Here is a 13175-nt window from a genome sequence, read left to right as displayed (position 1 = left end):
ATATGCAGTAACTTCACACACCCCTATGTTCACAGCAGCACTATTTACAATAGCCAAGACATGAAAACAACCTATATGTTCATTAACAGATGAACGGATAAAGATGTGGTACATATACACAATGGAATATTACTCAGCCATTAAAAAGAATGAAATAATGCCATTTGCAGCAACATGGATGGACCTAGAGATTATCCTACTAAGCCAGAAAGAGAAAGACAAATACCATATGATATCACATATAAATGAAATCTAAAATATGACACAAATGAACATATCTATGAAACAAAAACAGACTTACAGACATAGAGAACAGACTCATGGTTGTGGGGTGGGGGGCAGAGGGAAGGACTGGGAGTTTGGGGTTAGCAGATGCAAACTAGTATATATAGGATGGATAAACAACAAGGTCCTACTGTGTAGCGCAGGGAACTGTATTCAATATCCTGTGATAAACCATAATGGAAAAGAATATGAAAAGAATATATATGTATAACTGGATCACTTTGCTGTACAGCAGAAATTAAACACAACGTTGTAAATCAACTATACTTCAATAAAAATTTTAAAAAATATGCAGTAACTTCTAACATTGGCATGGGAGTTAGGGAAGTAGTAGAGTGGGAAGGCTAGGAAAACCTAAGTTAAAAGAAGTAACCCTTAACATTAAAATAGTCTTCGGCATTTACTGATGGTATTTGCAGAATGACCTGTGGGCGTCTGCAGTCGGCTCATTGGGTATACCCTCATCCATATGATGTCACGTCTATCTAGTCTACTCATTCCAAACGATGGTGCCTTTCAAAGACATCCAGAGTTTGGTCACCTGCTACCAGAGTGGCTTCAAGGAAGACAAGAGGAGAGGCGAGAATATTTATTATACAGAACACTGGACTAGACACTTTATAATTTCGTTTGATCCACCCAACACCCTATAAGGTAGGTTATAGTTCTAACTGTGCAGATGAAGAATATGATATAAAATGGGATAAAGTAACTGTTCCCAAGGACTGTGAGTGTGTGGGTAAGGCTAATAATGCCTGTATTAGGGATCTTCTAAGCATGAAAAATACTATGATAAAGTGCCTGACACCCAGTTTTCAATAGATGATGGTAATTATTAACTTTTAAGTTTTCATTCCATGATTTTGCTTTCCGTGGTTTCAGTTACTCACAGTCAGCCAAAAATATTAAATGAAAAATTACAGAAATAAACAATTCATAAGTTTTAAATCATGCTCCATTCTGAGTATGATGAAATCTTGTGCCATCCTGCTCTGTCGTGAATTATCCCTTTGTCCAAATTATCTCACCCATCGGTCACTTAGAGGCCGTCTGGTTATCAAATCAACTGTCATGATATGGCAGAGCTTATGTTCAAGTAATCCTTAGTTTACATAATAATGGCACCAAAGCACAAGAGTAGTGATGCTGGCAATTTGGATATGCCAGAGAGAAGCCGTAAAGCACTTTCTTTAAGTGAAAAGGTAAAAGTTCTCAGTAAGGAAAGAAAAAAATCACATGCTGAGGTTGAACAGTAAGAACAAATCTTCTGTTTGTGAAATTGTAAAGAAGAAAAAAGTAATACATGCTAGTTCTGCTGTCACACCTCAAACTGCAAAAATTACAGCCACAGCCATGGTAAGTGCTTAGTTAAGATAGAAAAGGCATTAAATTTGTGCAATAAGATATTTCGAGAGAGAGAGATTACATTCACCTTTAATTACAGTACATTGTTATAATTGTTCTATTTTGTTATTAGTTATTGTTGTTAATATCTTACTGTACTTAATTTCTAAATTAAACCTTATTATAGGTATATATGTATTAGAAAAACATAGTATATGTAGGATTTAGTATGATCCACCGTTTCAGGCATCTACTGGGGGTGGGTCTTGGACCATACCCCCGTGGATAAGGGGGGACTACTGTAATTTATGATCCCTTGGAGAGCAGGGACTATATCTTTTTCACTTTGTATCAACAGCATATTGCAAAATGCCTGGCACATAGTAGGTTTTCCATAATGTTTTTGGAGGAGTAAAGAGCAAAAACTAAACTCTGTTAAATCATAGATTTGCCTAAAATTGCTTCCAGAAATGCTGATTCTTAAATATTCATTTGCCTCCTGTTTAATTAACTTTATTACCTCTCTTCAGCTTAGTTCTAAAAGATTAGGGTACATAAATAAGGCAATTTCTAAGAGAAAGTCAAAAGTCTATTCTGACTTTTCATATAGGAGAGTTGAAGATGGGGGGAGGGGTCTATCTTGAGATGGGTAACTTAGTATGTGTGGATTAAATTTTTCCATAAGAGAAAAAAACATATTACTTGAAGTAAAGATCCTTTATATGGAGATGTTTCCTTTGAAAAAATTAAAGTAAAATAAGGTAATAAAATGCATTAGAAACGTTATTGTAAAGGTCTTAACAGTCTTTTTATTCTAGCCCAGTAGCCACCAAAATACACACCATGCAGTTGGCATTAGAAAATAACAACTGTTTCAGCTAACTATTCTAATTAAGCTGAAATGGCATGACTTTGCTCTTGCAGTTTATGTAATTATTCTAGAACCCATTATCAACAGTGTTACCCAACAAATACAATCAGCTTCGCATTACAAAAATAGTCAGTGGACTAGCAAAATATTTTTTAAAAAAATAATGCTTTATGCTGACAAGGATGAGAAAAAACTTGGGATTCTAGTACAAGTCTAGTGAGACTAAGTTGATATACCCTTTCTGCACAGCAATTTGACAATATATTTCAGTAGCCTTAAAATAAGCCTCCTTTTTAACCCAAAATCCTACTTCAAATAATCTTTCCTAAGGAAATGATCGGAAATGTAAATTAATTTTTATGGACTAAAATTATTTTGTCATAACATAAATTAGAAATATCAATAATATAATTTTTACAAATAATGCTAACCATAAGGTACAATCTCAGAAAATGGTATTAAGAATTTTTAATGAAAGGGGAAATATTCATGTTATAACACTGTGGAAAAAGTCAAGACACTAGGAACCTATGATTATTTCTAAATAAAAAGAATGCAACATGATACATATGTGTGTATATGTATCTGAACATGTATTTGTGTGTGTATGTATCTGTGTGTGTGTACATGTATCCCATAGAAAAGAGACTGAAGAAATGTAGAAGTTAACTGTTGTTATTCCTGAATTGTACGTTAATGGGTGAATAATTTTATTTTTTGCTTTTTATTCTATAATTTCCAATTTTTTAAATCATAAATATGTATAATTTTAAAATCAGTAAAAGAGCTAGACATTTTGGGAGGAGTGGCAAAAATAGAGGCTATCCCAAAGGATGGCCAAGTCCTTTAACACAGTGTTTGGCGTCGAAAGCAGAGCTGAAAGTGGCACCTTGGCTCTCGAATTCCCTGTCTTCTCTAGGCTGTGTGGCAGGGACTTGAACAGATAGCCCCTCACCCCACCCCACAGAGTCAAAGTAAATTTTAACTGAGAAAATGGCAATAGCCAAGTCAAAGGGAAAACAAGCAAATTAAACCATCTCTTCCTGTAGACAAATGCTAATTGTGTTGACCTTGACAGAGAGGATTGAATTCCTCTGATTCACAAATCCAACAATAAATTTTTTCCCCAAGGTTCTCATCATTATAAGGAGGATGAAATAGACTCACAGACATAGAAAACAAACTTATGGCTACCAAAGGGGAAAGGGCAAGGGGGATAAATTAGGAGTTTGGGATTAACAGATACACACCACTACATATAAAATAAGCAACAAGGATTTACTGTATAGCACAGGGAACTGTATTCAACAACTTGTTATTACAATAACCTATAATGGAAAAGAATCTGAAAAATATATATATATATATAAAAAACTGAATCACTTTGCTGTATACCTGAAACTAACACAATATTATAAATCAACTATACTTCCACAAATAAATAAACAAACAAACAAAAAGAGGATGCCTGGTCTCCCAGGCTTTAGCTATAAACCCTCATAGTTAACTTCTGTAACCATTTCTAAACTGTTGTATAATTTCTCACACTGCGTTACATGATGTGGGAAGGGAGGAAAGAAATTGCCTGAAGTAACAAATTTTACCAACGTTTTATCAAAACAAATGTGGTCAAGTTAGTGACACATATGTAAGGCTTCTCCCTTTCCTCATTTTTCCCTCTCCATTCCTTCCCTTCCTACATCAGTTCCTTTGGTATGCATTAAATTGAACAACAACCATACACAGATTTAAGTTCTCAAAAGAGATAAACCTGTACATTCTCTTTTCAGCAACAAAGACAAAATAAGGAAGTCATATTTAAATTCTTTTCATTCACAAATATACTTGAGTAATCATATTCTTGTAAATATTAACTTTTTAATTTAATACTGAAAGCATGAATAAAAAGCATTAGAATTCCATGAGGGTTTTTGGTTTGTTTGCCGTCTTGAATAACTTTCTTTTGAGTTAAAGAAAAAACTGATCCAGATATACCAAGATTAGATTGTCTTTTGGCACCTAAAATAGCCTGTCATCCAGAAACTGCTTATTATGGGCTTTTCATTTGGGATCACACAGTTGCTCCATTATTACTTCCAATAAAAATTTAATTAAATACCAAGCAAGTCTTAGGCCATTTAGGTCAGGTCTAAGGATTAGGTAGCACTGGACAGAATAGAAAGTACCATGGTAAACGTTAATTCATGTAACGCTAATTGCCATAAATTGTGATCTAAATGAAGCACGAATATTTTAAACACAGCCTCAAAGGTCACAGTGTTTTATGGTTGTAAGAATTCATACCCTGAGACAAGCTCAGCCTTTTCAAGAACTAGAAAATCCTTCTCAATTTTGAAAGTCATTTAGATGTACTTTATCTGAAAGGAGACTCCATTTGATTCAGTCAGTCCATTTCTACTTGCATTCAGCATTTATAATTATAAATGGGGGGGGGGACTGATCGTATTTTCAACCTTCAACAAGTAATTTTTTGGGCATGTACCATATGCAAAACACTGATTAAGGTGTTGAGGACATATTACTGAACCAAACAGAGATTTATTTGCTCTTATTGAATTTATATTCTAGTGGGGGAAGCCAGGCATTAAACTAAAAATCATAAATCATATGTAAATCATAGTGTTTGTGAGAAGGTAAGTGTTATGGGGGAAAATAATGTAGAAAAAGGAAATAAGGGGGTTGTGGAGGCAGATATGCAATTTTAAATGGGAAGGGAAAGGCTGCCCTACAATGAGAATTGTCTAGAGTTGGCAGTGACTTCATAGCAGGACAGTGACCATCCCAGGAAACTGGGCGCCCAGGGAACTAGGCCAGCTCCATGTGCTGACTGTGGAAGTTGACCTTGGCTGCCTAGCCTAAAATCAGTTGCAGTGCCCAGGCACCCGACTTTAGTTCCGAGTCCAGAGGCTGGACATTAAAGGAGAAATGTCAAAAGCAAGGCAGGGCATGGGCCTATAAGTTGATGGAGATATTTCTAGAACTCAGCAACAAGAACAAGATTTGAAGCCTAGGTAGATAGATGAGGAGGAGAAAGCCAGGATGGATCTTAGGGGATAAAGGGAACCTCAGTTTCTGGACCCCATGAGCAGCCAAGCCACCAGACTTTGAGACGAAGATGTTTGGTGCTTCCCACTAGGGACCAGGAGTGGCTCTGGACGCAGGGAGGGGAGGCATGCTGAGGCTGGGAGCCTTGGCTGACTTCAAAGGCACAACCAGGGGTCAAGCTCTGCTCAGGTCTCAAGAAGCTGTGATGAGGCTGCTCTTGGTTGCTCTGCTCAGTGCAGAGAACAAGTCTGCTCCTCTTTGAATGTCATCCTCACTGAACCAGAGCATTACAGACCCAAACAAGACTCCTGGCCCAGAACTCTGTAAGTTACTCTAATTGTCAAGAGGAAAGTTATTTAGTCATGAAACTCAAGTGACCCTTTTCTGAGGGCCCTTCCCAGCACCAGTGTTTAGAGGCTGGACTCAAATAAAAGGTCTAACTGAGCTGCTTAGGACTAACTATAAGGACAAGTAAAGATTGATGCTTAAGGACTAACTAAAAGGACTAAAGATTGCTGCTTTCTCTAGCACTTTTCACATTAACCAGTGCAAATTCACGGCATTTCAGTGAACTTATTTGCTGTAAAGCAGAGTTTCTCTACCTCAGCACTACTGACATCTTGGGCCAGTTAATTCTTTTCTGTATGGAGGAGGGGACATCCTACATTGTAGGGTGTAGGATGCATAGTAGCATTCCTGGCCTTTACGTACCAGATGCCAGTAACACCCCCTCCTCCATTAGTAACAACCAAAAATGTCTCCAAACATTGCAAAATGTCCCCTGGGGACAGGATCACCCTCCGTCGAAATCCACTGCTGTGAAGGTTTAAAAAAGTACTTCAGGGCTTCCCTGGTGGCGCAGTGGTTGAGAGTCCGCCTGCCGATGCAGGGGACGCGGGTTCATGCCCCGGTCCGGGAAGATCCCACATGCCGTGGAGCGGCTGGGCCCGTGAGCCATGGCCGCTGAGCCTGCGCGTCCGGAGCCTGTGCTCCACAACGGGAGAGGCCACAACAGTGAGAGGCCCGCGTACCGCAAAAAAAACCTCTTCCTCTTCCCTTACTACGATGCGTAGTTATAGTAATGACACAGTGTTCTTTAAACACCATTGTATTGTAAAAAAGGTGCTTTATTAATACAAAAGATGAATAACACACAGAGTTGAATATGTTTGAGGTTGTTAGAATTATAGGGTTCTTATCCCTTTCCTCTGTTTTCAAAATAATTTTATAATCAACTTATTTGAATTACTGAGGATATCCACATCCCTCAGTTATAAAAATGAGTCCCTAATATCTACATAGATCTCACAATTTACAAAATGTTTTTTACAACTATTTTCTACGATTTGCGTTCATAACCCAGTAATTTAGGTCTATTTAAAACCTCTTTTACAGATAAAGTAACTGAGGTTCAGATTGATTTTAATAAAATCTGTTCTTCAGATTAAAACCATGACATCCAGACAATAGACTGCTGTCAGCCTTTGGTGTTTCTGTGACATACACAGGACAGACAGACCTAAGAATCTTGTTCTGTGAACCCTTGAAATTAATTATCCAAGGAACTGATGTATTTAGTTCTGTCAGAAACTTCCTTTTGAAGCACAATATTTGATGTTTGTAGATCAATTTGCACTGATGGTGTTTGTATTATACTAGAAACAAAGTCAGATTCATTGCTAAATTGATGAGAAAAGTGCCTCATTCAATGATGACATATCTTAGGTATTCTATCATCTTCTTGTTGGAAAATTATTGGCTAAAATATTGAGGAATTCTTGTTCTGTTGTGACAAGGCAAACATTTCATCGGGAGCATGTTCTAAATCCTTGCCTCTTCTCAGTGCGCGGGTGAGAACTAAAGTGCTTTTTTTCATGGCCTGACACCTACCCATATATTTTCTTAAGTACATGAAAATACAAGCTTAGAGGGTTGTGAATAAGAGTTTGGATTTAGAGCCATAACTATTTAGTGTCTAATCCCAGCTCTTCTACTTACTAGCTGTGTGAACTAGGTCAAGTTAATTGACCTCTCTGTGCCTCAATTTCCTCATCTGTGAAATGGAGATAACGGTGTCTACCTCAAAGAGTTGTGGTGAGAAGTGAATAAACTAATATTTCAAAGCATTTAGAATAATACCTAATACATACTAAACACAGTGTATTGGCTACATTATTATCATCATTACCTAGTATCCATGGCGATCTTATTTAGACATCTCATCAGCTCAGTACACTTTGCTAGGAAATGGGATGAACATGGTAACTGCAGATAAAACGTCTTCACTAGGAAACTTCTAGTTTGAATAAAACATGTTATGGAGGAAACATTTCACCATGTCTTCTTTTTCTAAAGAAATGGTTGTTTCCTGAAGGAAGGCTCTTCACAGCTGAATTGAGAGCACATTTGCAACAGCACAATTACTTTCTCCACTGAGATTTCCCACTAGGGAACTTGATGTGGCAAAAAGAAAAGCAAAAAGGAACTGTATTCATTTCTTTGTATCTTCTATTCCATTTGCAATGGTGCTTGGATCAAAGGTGTGATCTAGAATTAAGACCTGGTGATTGAATCAGAATGTACTTTGAGGAAAGTGAACATAAGAATTCCTTAGATGTCTCCCCTTCTGCTGTCAAAATGGTGACCACATGCCACTTGCTTGTACTTGTTTGTGTGGGATAAGATCTTCATCAATTTTCCCACTAAAATAAAGGCCAGGAATTGAGTTGAGAGTGTGTTTCCATGTTTTTTGAACATCGTTGTAGAAGAACTACCACAAAAGATTCACAAAGCTGATTAACTTCTGAAAATGAGAAAACGTTCAACCATCCTTAATCTCACACAACACAGTTCTTGAATTCTCTTTCACTGCACTGTTTTGCTAACATAGACAGGAGAGCAGTCCTTTTTCAGAAATGTTTGATAAGACGTTGAGAACATATGCTGAGGAAGGAGTAAGATTCCCCTCCCCTTTTCAGAGAGTACTATTACCAACCTAACCCAGATAACTTGTTTTTATGTCTTTTCCACTATCCTTTTTTTTTTAATTCTATGTGTTAGTTTCTCCACATGAAAAATACGTAGGAGCCATGCTTTCATGTACCCATGTGTTAATATTTAAACTGACAACCGTTGCAACTTCTCGTAATCAAAAACGGGGCAATTTGTCCCAAAGATGTGCATGTCTATGTAAAACTGTACCCAGGTGCATCATGATTTCCAATTTCTTGTCCTTTGCAAATGTCTACAGTAAGAAGTCTTTCCTGTATGTATAGCATAGATCATCAGACTCCAAATTAAGGTTCTTTTCTCATTCTTGCTGCATTGAAAATGGAGAGTGCTTTGATTTCCAAATTATGATTTACAAGTTTTCTGACTCCTGAGACACTTATAAAGCCCCAGTTTTCAATTATCCTGTTTGCTAAGGCGCCTAGCACTCTGCAGGATTTTGTGACACTTATTAAAAAGAAAAATGGTCTCTACATCACACATGCCAAGTGGTTTCATGTCAAACCCGTGTTCAACAGAATCAGGGATGTGAGACACCAACATGAGTTAGAAAATTTGGACAAGTTCCTATGCTCTTTTACCCTCTTCTCCTGTCAATCTTCTCTGAAGTTTCTTCAGCAATTGATTCATGATTCCACAAATATTTGTTTGCTATGGACCAGGTTTGATACTAGGTGCTTGGATACAGTGTTGAACAAAAATAGATGTGTTCCCTGCTCTTTGGAGCTTGCATATTCTACAATCCTAATGGGAGAGATGGACATTACTGAATAATCACACATATAAATTTCCTACTGGGATAAGAGGTACAAAAAAGAAGCATAACGGTACAATACTAGTTTAAAATAGAAGTATTTTTTCCTACACACCTATGGTCAATTAATCTACAACAAAGGAGGCAAGAATATACAATGGAGAAAAGACAGTCTCTTCAATAAGTGGTGCTGGGAAAACTGGACAGCTACATGTAAAAGAATGAAATTAGAATATTCTCTAACACCATACACAAAAATAAACTCAAAATGGATTAAAGACCTAAATGTAAGACCAGATACTATAAAACTCCTACAGGAAAACATAGGCAGAACACTCTTTGACATAAATTACAACAATATCTTTTTGGATCTGTGTCCTAGAGTAATGGAAATAAAAACAAAAATAAACAAATGGGACCTAATTAAACTTAAAAGCTTTTGCACAGCAAAGGAAATCATAAACAAAACAAAAACAACCTAGAGAATGGGAGAAAATATTTGCAAATGATATGACCAACAAGAGATTAATCTCCAAAATATACAAAGAGCTCATACAGCTCAATATCAAAACAAACAAACAACCCAATCAAAAAAATGGGCAGAGGGTTTCCCTTGTGGCACAGTGGTTAAGAATCCACCTGCCAATGCAGGGGACATGGGTTTGAGCCCTGGTCCGGGAAGATCCCACATGCAGCAGAGCAACTAAGCCTGTGCGCCACAACTACTGAGCCTGCACTCTAGAGCCTGCGAGCCACAACTACTGAGTCCACGTGCCACAACTACTGAAACCCATGCACCTAGAGCCCGTGATCCACAACAAGAGAAGCCACTGTAATGAGAAGCCTGTGCACTGCAACAAAGAGTAGCCCCCGCTCACCGCAACTAGAGAAAGCCCGCACCCAGCAACAAAGACCAAACATGGCCAAAAATAACTAAATTTAAAAAAAAAAATTGGCAGAGTAATACTACACCTAGAGGGGTGGGATAGGGAGGGTGGGAGGGAGATGCAAGAGGAAGGAGATATGGGGATATACGTATATGTATAGCTGATTCACTTTGTTATAAAGCAGAAAGTAACACACCATTGTAAAGCAATTATACTCCAATAAAGATGTTAATAAAATATAAAAAATTTTAAAAATGGGCAGAAGATATGTATAACTGCATCACTTTGCTGTATACCTGAAACTAACACAATATTGTAAATCAACTATACTCCAATATAAAATAAAAATTAAAAAATGGGCAGAAGATCTAAGAAGATATACAGATGGCCAACAGGCACATAAAAAGATGCTCAACTGCTCATTATTAGAGAAATGCAAATCAAAACTACAATGAGGTGTCACCACACACCGGTCAGAATGGCCATCATCAAAAAATCTACAAACAATAAATGCTGGAGAGGGTGTGGAGAAAAGGGAACCCTTGCACTGTTGGTGGGAATGTAAATTGATACAGCCACTATGGAGAACAGTATGGAGGTTCCTTAAACTAAAAATAGAACTACCACATGACCTAGGAATCCCACTACTGGGCATATACCCTGAGAAAACCATAATCCAAAAAGAGACATGTACCACAATGTTCACTGCAGCTCTATTTACAATAGCCAGGACATGGAAGCAACCTAAGTGTCCATCGACAGATGAATGGATAAAGAAGATGTGGCACATATATACAATGGGATACTACTCAGCCATAAAAAGAAACAAAATTGATTTATTTGTAGTGAGGTGGATGGACCTAGAGTCTGTCATACAGAGTGAAGTAAGTCAGAAAGAGGAAAACAAATACTGTATGCTAACACATATATATGGAATCTAAAAAAAAAAAAAAGGTTCTGGTGAAACTAGAGGCAGGACAGGAATAAAGATGCAGACGTAGAGAATGGACTTGAGAATGGAGACAGGGTGGGGTGTGGAGGAGAAGCTGTGACAAAGTGAGAGAGTGGCATGGACATATATACTACCAAATGTAAAATAGATAGCTAGTGGGAAGCTCTGCATAGCACAGGGGGATCAGCTCGGTGCTTTGTGACCACCTAGAGGGGTGGGATAGGGAGGGTGGGAGGGGGGGAGACACAAGAGGGAGGGAATATGGGGATATATATATATACATAGAGCTGATTCACTTTGTTATACAGCAGGAAGTAACACAACATTGTAAAGCAATCATACGCCAATAAAGATGTTAAAAAAAAAACTACAATGAGGTATCACCTCACACTGGTCAGAATGGCCATCATCAAAAAGTCTACACATAATAAATGCTGGAGAGGGTGTGGAGAAAAGGGAACTCTCCTACGCTATTTGTGGGAATGTAATTTGGTACAGCCACTACGGAGAACAGTGTGGAGGTTCCTTAAAAAACTAAAAATAGAACTACCATATGACCCAGCAATCCCATTACTGGGCATATACCCTGAGAAAACCATAATTTGAAAAGATACACGCACCCCAATGTTCATAGCAGCACTATTTACAATAACAAAGATATGGCAGCAACCTAAATGTCCATCAATAGATGAATGGATAAAGAAGATGTGGTATATTTATACAATGGAATATTACTCAGCTGTAAAAAAGAATGCTATAATGCCATTTGCAGCAACATGGATAGATCTAGAGACTATCATACTAAGTAAGCCAGACAGAGAAAGAAAAATATCATATGATATTGCTTATATGTAGAATCTAAAAAAAAAAATGATGCAATGAACTTATTTACAAAACAGAAATAGACCCACAGACATAGAAAACAAATTTACGGTTACCAAATGGGAAGTGGCGAGATAAATCAGGAGTCTGGGATTAACATATACATACTACTAATATATAAAATAGATAACCAACAAGGACCTACTATATAGCACAGGGAACTAGCCTCAATATTTTGTAATAACCTATAAGGGAAAAGAATTTGAAAATGTATATATGTGTAAGTGAATCACTTTGCTGTAAACCTAGAACACATTGTAAATCAACTATACTTCAATAAAAAACAAAAACTTTATAAACTCAAAAGTGCTTTATATATATAGCAGTTATGAATTTGAGTCTATATCTCAAATATGCAAACATATCGTTTCTTTTATTTTTACTGAGATGCAATTCACATACCACAAAATTCACCCTTTTAAAGTGGTCAGTTTGGTGGTTTTTAGTACATTCACAAAGTTGAGCAACCATCTTTCTTCTGTTTAAGTCCAGAAAATTTCTTCATCCCCCCAAAAATATCCGATGCCCATTAGCAGTCACTCACTATTTTCCCTTCTCCCCAGACCCTGATGTCCACTATTCTACTTTCTATCTGTGGATTTGCCTACTTTAGACATTACATATAAATTGACCATACAACGTAAAAAAATAAAAATAAAATAGAAGTATTTTTTTCCCCAAGACCCCATGTGATGTGTGATTATTTCTCCCTCTTCAGTCTTAAGTGGGGCAAGATCTATACACACTCAGTTTTCCTCAACAGAAGTTCTTGGCCCACTCTTCAGAGCTTAAGCTTAAGAGCAGGTTGGTGTGCACAGGGCTAAGTCCAATCCCAAATCAGCAGGCTTCCTACTGGAGTGCCTCAGCTCCAGTGAACTGGCATCTCCTCATACCGCCACTGCCGTGACAGTGCGGTGCATGCAAAGCTATGGCGCCCAGCATGCGTGTCTGTTCCTCTCAGGAGCAAGACGCCAGCGCCGGTGCCCCTGCCGCTTCCTGCCTAGTTGTTGTCCCAGTGTGTCTCTAAATACATTTAGAAGAATAAGGGGGGAGAGGAGACAGTCCCAGGCAAATTCAAAGAGCAGAACTCATCCAGTGGAGTGACAGCATCCCTATTTTCTGAGC

The 13175-nt window shown here is 37.7% G+C and overlaps 1 protein-coding gene across 3 annotated transcripts in view; it reads left to right on the top strand.

Annotated features, from left to right (window-relative positions):
* Positions 1–13175, top strand: part of PLPPR1 (phospholipid phosphatase related 1) — a 457833-nt gene that overhangs the window by 427586 nt on the left and 17072 nt on the right. The gene's annotated exons all lie outside the window — the stretch shown is intronic.

The sequence above is a fragment of the Pseudorca crassidens genome, chromosome 7 (assembly GCF_039906515.1).
Source record: "Pseudorca crassidens isolate mPseCra1 chromosome 7, mPseCra1.hap1, whole genome shotgun sequence".
NCBI lineage: Eukaryota > Metazoa > Chordata > Mammalia > Artiodactyla > Delphinidae > Pseudorca > Pseudorca crassidens.
The sequence above is the reverse complement of the archived record's forward strand: the minus strand, read 5'-3'. Positions and strand labels throughout refer to the sequence as shown.